The sequence below is a fragment of the Gavialis gangeticus genome, unplaced genomic scaffold (assembly GCF_001723915.1).
Source record: "Gavialis gangeticus isolate Ggan-Ray unplaced genomic scaffold, GavGan_comp1, whole genome shotgun sequence".
In the NCBI taxonomy this organism is placed as follows: Eukaryota; Metazoa; Chordata; order Crocodylia; family Gavialidae; genus Gavialis; species Gavialis gangeticus.
The window spans coordinates 251,952,134-251,960,045 of record NW_017729032.1 but is presented as its reverse complement, the minus strand read 5'-3'; the positions used below and the strand labels follow the sequence as shown (position 1 = coordinate 251,960,045).

Genomic DNA, 7,912 nt, shown 5'->3' with positions numbered 1-7,912 from the left:
TCTCCATAGTTCCCAAGCACACAGAAAACAGAGAGAAACCATATTTTATTTCAAACTAATTAAAATTTAGAAAAAAATCTTCCAAACTGCAATGCATGATGACCTTGGATCCTATACATCCTTCTTTGTATGGTTTTTAAATTTATAGTTCCTTCGCATCATTAAATGACAGTGGAATAAGTCTTGGAGTTCACTGCCTTTCTTTATCAATTAATATTCCTGACCATTTCCTAACCTTAATATAAACAATCTGCTTTACCTAAACCAGGTTAAGTCTTTATAGATCAGATGCATTAGCATGAGAAGCAATGCTCAAATTTTAATTTCAGGAGGTGGCACAAAGGGAAAAAATAAAAAAAGAACACATCCCCAGTACCTAGACTCAATATATAAGATATTTTGGGATAGACAGAGAGGGATATGAAAATGTCTTAGGGAAACTTGTCTCCTGACTCCAAATCCTGATCGTCTCTCCATTCGTGTTTACTAGTAAACCCCACCAGAAGTCATTGAGTCACGCATATCTATTACTGGGTTCCCCTGACTGGCAGCCAACTATCTGCTATGAAAGCAACCATGTTTCATTTTATTTATTCAATGACAGACTTTGATTGCACTCTTTGGGCCACTTAAAAGGTAGGATACAAGGGTGTAAACACCCAGTTATAGTACCAAGTTTCACCACAGAGAATGAAACATGTACTAGGACTCTTCAGCTTGTTCTTAATTTGAGTTGCATATTCAAGAGGATCTTCAACAGATTTAGCTCTTTTTCTGCATAGGCTTTCAAAGTAAAATCTAAGGAACAACACATATATCAAAGCTGTTTTAATGGCAGTATTTAAGAGGAATAAATGTTGCCAAAAGTATTGTACTCAGAGACAAGTATACTTATTTAAGGCTAGGTTTCATGTTTGAAATTTTTATACCCTTATTAATTCCTGTAAAAAGAGAAGAAGTTTCCTGGGACTATTTCTTTTAAAACACTTTTCATGTGGCATAGGATACCTACTAGAATTCATCACAGTCTTTCACCTGTTTTTTGTTTATTCACAATGATAAGGTGCCGCTACAGAAGCGCATTCATTGTTTTCACTACCCATTTAATAAATTAAAAGTTACAATATACAATATGTTGGTTTCTCCTGGGGAAGTCAGCCAGACATCAGAAGGATCCACTGACCTACTGCTCCGCTCCAAAATCTAATTGGCCACCTGCAACGAGTTTACAATTTTCAACTGGAATTCTCAGGTACCAGATCCTTAGGCTGCTATCTGGCAAAGACTTATGATGTACTTAATTACACACACAGAGTAGCTTCACTAATTTAAATGGAACTACTCACACTGTATAAAGTTCACCTGCTATATAAATCATTGCAGAATTGGGGTGTCAGTCTATAAAGGCAAGTGTAGTCTACTATTCAAATCCTCTCAGCTCCAATGCACAAGCAGAAGTGCTGAATTCACAAGGTAAGTACAACAGAACCCTTAAACAGGAGGCAAAGCAAGCATTTATCCTTGGTGTTGACTTTTTATGGGAAATGTAGATATTCAGCAAAGGAGAGAGAAAGGAAGATTTGAAATGGTCACCGCATAAGACAAAAGCCAAGGGTGCCCAAATATTTAATCACTGATAATTTAACTGTTTTGCTTTCAGGTCCTTGCTTCATTTATGACTGCATCTTCCAGTAGATGTAAAGAAGTCATTATTTTAATTACCTGCAGCAGGCATCTCAAAAGTATACAATCTAAGCAAGTTTCATTTTCAGCTCTCCTGCCTCCCTGACGGGGTGCATTTTTTGTAGCGATCAGGTTTGTGCGATGCCTTTTGTAATGTTTCCTGCTGTGGTTGGCAGGTGTTCATTACTTAAAACATGTTGGTAAGCAACTCTGAAGTTTCAAAGTTTGCCTGCTACAAAACTGAGGCAGTGTAATTTTTGTCCGATTGTTCATTTTTATTCTCTTGCCCCCTACCTGTACGGCAAGTGAGCAGCAAACAGTATGTTTGCTTAGGTCAAAGTGCTCTGTACTTTTTAAGATGGACTGCTTACCAGCCCTCCACCACCTTATCCTCTTCATGGATCCACTAGTGAGCATATCTATAAACTGTCAATTCATATGCAAACCGTGCAGCCTTGAATCTAGGACTACTGTAGAACATCCCTTGCAGAGAAGAACAACCAGATTGTAGCACCGTCAGTTTTGTCTCTAACAGTTGATAAAGCAGGTTTTACTTCATTGACTTGGTATTTTCCAGAAAAATAGTGAGTTTCAGAATTTGATTCTGATCTGAAGCTTTGCACCTTTGATTTTATTTCAGGGAGCAGGCAGCAGGGGATATATCGGCACCATTTTTTCCTGTAATATCCAATTCCTCAATGACACAGTCAGCACCTCTATTAGAAACAGCAGGAACAGCTGAATTTTCAAAAATGCAAAAGCACAAATGGAGTAATTTTGCAGTCTCAATGAATGAATTAGAAAATGGAATCCAGTTCTCATTAACCTTCCCCAGTACTTTGCTCATTTATGAAAACAAAAAATGCAGTCAAACCTGTAAAGCAAAAAAAAAGGGGGGGGGGCTTTTTCCCCCCCTTGGGACATGGATTTATTGCAAGAATGTTACAATACAGCTTCAATGACAGTTCCTGCTATAATGGGGCATCTGCTTAACTAGCTTGTCTCTAGCTTGTCGACTCCTGAATTTGTATCCCAACAAACCAGGGCAGTCCAACAAAATAAAATAGGCAAAAGTATATTTCAGTGTTTTTACCCTCAAAGCAGTAATGATCCAAATACGTGCCTGATGCTTCATTCTTAGGTATAGCCACTCTCTTTTCATTCTATGTTTATGCAGTACTTAAAACAAGCGGGCTTTGGCCTATTACTAGAGCGCCAAGATATTTCAATTCTCACTGAAATCAATAGGGATTGATGATGTTCAACAACTTTTAAAGACTAAGTCCTAATTGGTTAATCATGATTTGAGGGAACGTCAGAAAAAAGGAGTCAGAAAAGGAGGCTAAGCAAATATGATTATAGAGATAACAGGAACAGTTCTATCACCTGCAATAACACTGACGGCCTAAGAAAACAAGCCTATTAGTAAGAAAATCTGTAGTTTAAAAAAGTTGCCGAATAAGCCCATTAACATCTGGCTGGAAATATAAAATAGATGGTGCAGCAGAAGTATGCTCTATTCTTATACTGAAGGCTAAAAAACAGTTTCCCAACACACACACACACACACACGCGCACACACACACACACCGCCTTACAAAGAGAAATGGCACTGACGTAGGTGACATTAGGTAGCAACTGAAGCATGTAACTTGAGGGGAACCAACAAACCAGAGCAGTAAGCAGCATACTGTATTATTTTTGCTAGAGTGGGATACAAACCCCGCCCCCCCCCCCGAAAGCTGAAGCACCATTGGAGATCCAGAAAGAGTAGCTTGTGATTGAGCACAGATGTTACTTGTTAGCAGCAAGCTGCATGATGCAGCTGGCATGAACACTGTATTGCCTCCCACCAGTTAAGCTCATATTTATTTCCCAAAGATATTCAGAATCGAAGATGCAGGTAAATGTCCCATGTTCAAATAACTCATACGAGCACTTCACAGGAGTTTCAACATAATAAAGCAGTATGATGAGTGTCAGAATAGCATGATTAGCAGCACTACAAGTATTTTATTGTGCATGACCTTGCTAGGCCCGATCCAAAATTCAATGGAAGCATGAGCACTGCATTATGTCTGTTATGGATTAGGCAGGTCTAATGCTTTCTGTTTTGTTTCGGGTAGCCACAAAAATGGAGCAATGAGGCACTTTTCTTTACATTGCCGCTTTCTCTTTTAGTTAGGTCCATTATGTGGCCATAGATAGGAGTAACAATTACCTCTAGTAAGTAGCCGCTTACTCCTTTTTTCATTTGAGTAAGGGTTGCTCAATCTGTGCCTCTGGTAAGGACTGCTTAGCCAGAACGTTCATCTGTAAGCATGTAGGTATAAGAATGGAAAGTGAAAAGAGCCCTCATTTTGTTCTCTCTTCCTTTTTGCCCATTGATGCAACTGACCCACGTTCTCTGTAAAAGCACCAGTCCCAAGAATAAATGAGGAATTGTGACTGATTTACAATTAGACTCTGCTGCTTCTGCCTGGGGTATGTTTGTAGAGTCATGATCTACCTCTTATTTACACAGTCATACATCATTTCTCAAAAAATGAAGTACAAAAAAACCATGCCCAACATGCCTGTTCTTTTTGTAAGACAGCTACTCATGCTACTCCTCTTTTAGTATAGCAATCACCTACTGTAACAATTTTCTCCCATTTAATAAAAAGCTTCTCTCATTCATAAAGCTGCTCTACCTCTCTCCACCCCCACATTTCTTCCCCACACTTGAACATTTACATTACAGCCAACAGATAAAGTATATGTTTAAGGGATTTGAAAAGATAATTTGGTCCATTATGGCCACTCAAAATGCCTCCATATTACAACTATATAAAAATATTAATTCTCAACTATCCAGTATGGAGATAAAAATCTATAAACAGAAACAGTTCAATATTTAAATAAGCAAACAAAAAACCACATGCCATGACATCAGATTACAAATAATCATAGATTCCCTAGGCTAGAGTAAAAAAAACCAAACAACCCCCTCCAGAACAAACAAATGCGACTTCATTAAAAACAAGACAAAAAACCAAATAGTCTAGTGGCTTAAAACAATTATCTTTAAATTGTACTAAGCAGAAAAAAAAAAATCCTGCAATTCATTGGGACATTCATTCCAAATATTGTAACACTATTCCAGAAACCCGAGATACTTCCATTTCAGGAGAAAAAAATTCAAACAATTTTCACACAACAAATGTTTTACTTTATCATAATCAATAACAATATAGTTTCCCCCTCCCCAGTAACATGTACATAGACTGAAAATACTGCTGTATTCACTGCTACTAATCTAAATGTGTTTTAAAAAGAACAGATCAAAGTTTTTCTTCTTTGATAAGCAATTCTAGATAAGTGAAACCTGAACTCTGACAAACGAGTGAAAGATTTTTTTTTATTGCATTGTTCCAAGACATTGTCACAGTCTGAAAAGCACCATTAAAGTAAGAGCATGAGTTAGAGCTGATGAATTTATATTGCTTTGTTTTATTGCCCCAGACTCATTCCATCTTTGATAATTTTAAAGGCAGAGAACATTCTTTTTCTAACACAGTCTCAGTATAATCAATACCAGACTTTCAATACAAGTAGATTGCTCCACTCAGCTTTGCAACTGTAAATCAACATACATTTTTGTGAAATATTCTTAAGGCAAGATTTTCCTTTGCCATTCCAAGGAAGAGTACTGGCACTCTATGCCTGATTTTGTGTGAATGCTCCTTCTTCTCATTCGTGATTTTTAACTGATCTGAAATGGAATTACTATTACTATCAAAGCAGGGCTATTGAAAAAGACAGCCAAATGCATTAAATAAAGTTTTCTACCTTCTTAGTTTTCTACTTTGTGTTACTTGGGATTATATCACTACTTCCTGCACTTTGTCAAACTGATTTATGAAACTAGTGTATATTTCATGATTTTCATTTCTTATCTAGCATGGTGTATTTCTAATTCTATGCAATCTTCTAGTAGACATTGTAGCAAAACTCTCAGTTTTTCTTTTTCTTTTTTCTTTTAAAAAACATTCCCTCCCTTCCCCAACCATTTCTGACTTTTTCTCTCCCTCTCTATTCCCTATAGATAAGTATGAGTAAGCTAAGACATAGGATAAGTGTTAGCATTTTTGTAGCAAGTTTATTTTTTTCTCTGTCCTTTGATCCACTGTTTTATATTGTATAATTATTATGTTTATACTGCTTTACTGATTTTTACTGCTTTTTTTCCCTGTTGATACTACATGATTTAGGCCTACATGTGTAAGTTAGCATAAGTAATGTCCAGTTATGTCAAGTTTCCATTTTGTATGTCAAGTCTCCATCTTGTGTCCTCTGCCCACATGTAACCTATGACTCATGTCTAACCAATCTCATGTAAATTGGTTCCTGAAAGAATGGGGATGAATGAGGGTGCTTGAGATACAATGGTAGCAGGCCTTTACTGAATAATCAACTCAACAACCGGATCATCAGCTCAGCGGCCAGATCATTGCCTTCCATTGACTCACCCAGGAACCATGGATCCAGCATTTGAAAGACAAAGACCCTACAGAAATCAGCCAACCTGCTATTGCAACACACACACCTGGAACTGCACATTCTTGCCTGGAGTGCACATGCTCAGTACACCAGGGGCTGACCCTTCCCTGGGAATGACCCTGTCACTAGGGTCATAGAAGTTCTGCCCCTATAAAAGGGGGCAGTGAAGACAGACCTAGTGGGATGCCCTCTCCATCTGGACCAGCACCACACCATACCACCTATTCACCCAGAGGCCTTGCCGGCGATCCACTCTGGACAGCACCTTGCTGAAGAAGACCCCGACTGGCCATCAAGGATCAACTCTCAGCCCAGGATAGGTAGCTATCACCAACCTTCCTTCCCCAAGCAAAGGATCTGGACTCTGTCCCTACACATCTTGACTTCAATCCCTCCACCAAGCCTTTTCTCTCCTACTACCATTGTGTGGGTGTGTATGTGAGTGCTTGTGTGTATAGGAACCAATAACTTTGTGGGGCTGTGTAGTGTGTTGTCTGTTTAATAAACCTTTTATTTTGATACCCCAAGTTGGATTTTTGTCTTAATGACCTCCCAACCCTCCTCCTTGATTTTCCAGTTATCTCCCAGATTCCTGCCTCGCAGTTTTCTGGCTGTCTCCTCCTTGCCACCAGGCTTTTCCCCTTGCTTCCACACCATCACCAGGTGACCCCAAGTAACCCTGGGGCACATTAACCCTAAGTAACCCCAAGCCCAGGTGACCCCAAGTAACCCTAGGGCACTTGACCTTAAGTAACCCCAGCTTCCCCTCAAGTTTGCTGGTTCTAATCCTGGCCCCAGCAACTTCACTCCTGACACTCACTCTCTTATTTTTCCCTCTCTCCTCTTAACCCCCATCCATCTCCCTCCTTCTGGAAATCTTTGACCTGTGATTTCCCTCCCATAGTCACCATACACCCTAGGTACCCCACATACCCCAAGCACACACATACACCACACCACCCAAGTCAGGACCTCACCTGTGTGTATGTGTAGGTGTGTGGCATGTGTGAACTGGAAAATAGTGACATCTATATCTCATTGTGTGCATGATATATGAATTAGTGATCCATGTACGTGTATTGAGTGTGTGGGTATTGACAACTGATTTTTGTCTAGTTTTTGGTGTGTATAGTGTGTATGTGCTTGAATTGGTGATAGGTGTATGTCACGGCACGGGGTCCTAGGGGTGGCCGTGATCTCCCCTAGTGCCCCCTACCATGCCAAGTTCTGTTGAATCCTGACCCCTGTCCTGTATTGTGTGACTCAGTGCATGCCAGCCTTCTGGGCTATGCGTGGCTCCAACCACCCCTGTACCATGCCCCAAGCCTCGCAGATATCCCAGACATTGTTCAGTCTGTCAGGCTTCCTGTGCCCTCCCTGGAGCTCTGGTCTTCCGCCGCCTAGTCTTGCAACCGTGCCCTCTGGTACTCAATCGCTGCCCCCTTTGCTCTGGGGTGCTTCTCACGCTGGCCCCTTTGCTCCGGGGTGCTTCTCACGCTGCCCCCTTTTGCTCTGGGGTTACTGCAGCCTTGGGACCAGGTGGCCGTACCCGTGCCTGGCCCCAAATCTCCTCCTTGGGGTCTTGAACCCCCTGCAGGGCTCAGGCGGCTTCAGCCTTACCTGGCCTCCAATTCTCCGCTCCCCTTCTCAGGGCTGGGGTCAGTGCACCCCCAAATGCTGCACCCCC

The 7,912-nt window shown here is 40.6% G+C and overlaps 1 long non-coding RNA gene across 1 annotated transcript; it reads left to right on the top strand.

Moving 5' to 3' along the window:
- The first annotated feature begins 1,433 nt into the window (after positions 1-1,433).
- Positions 1,434-5,223, top strand: LOC109303524. Its single transcript, XR_002099150.1, has 2 exons — positions 1,434-1,473; positions 2,324-5,223. It is a non-coding gene; the product is annotated as an uncharacterized LOC109303524 (long non-coding RNA).
- The last annotated feature ends 2,689 nt before the right edge of the window (positions 5,224-7,912 follow it).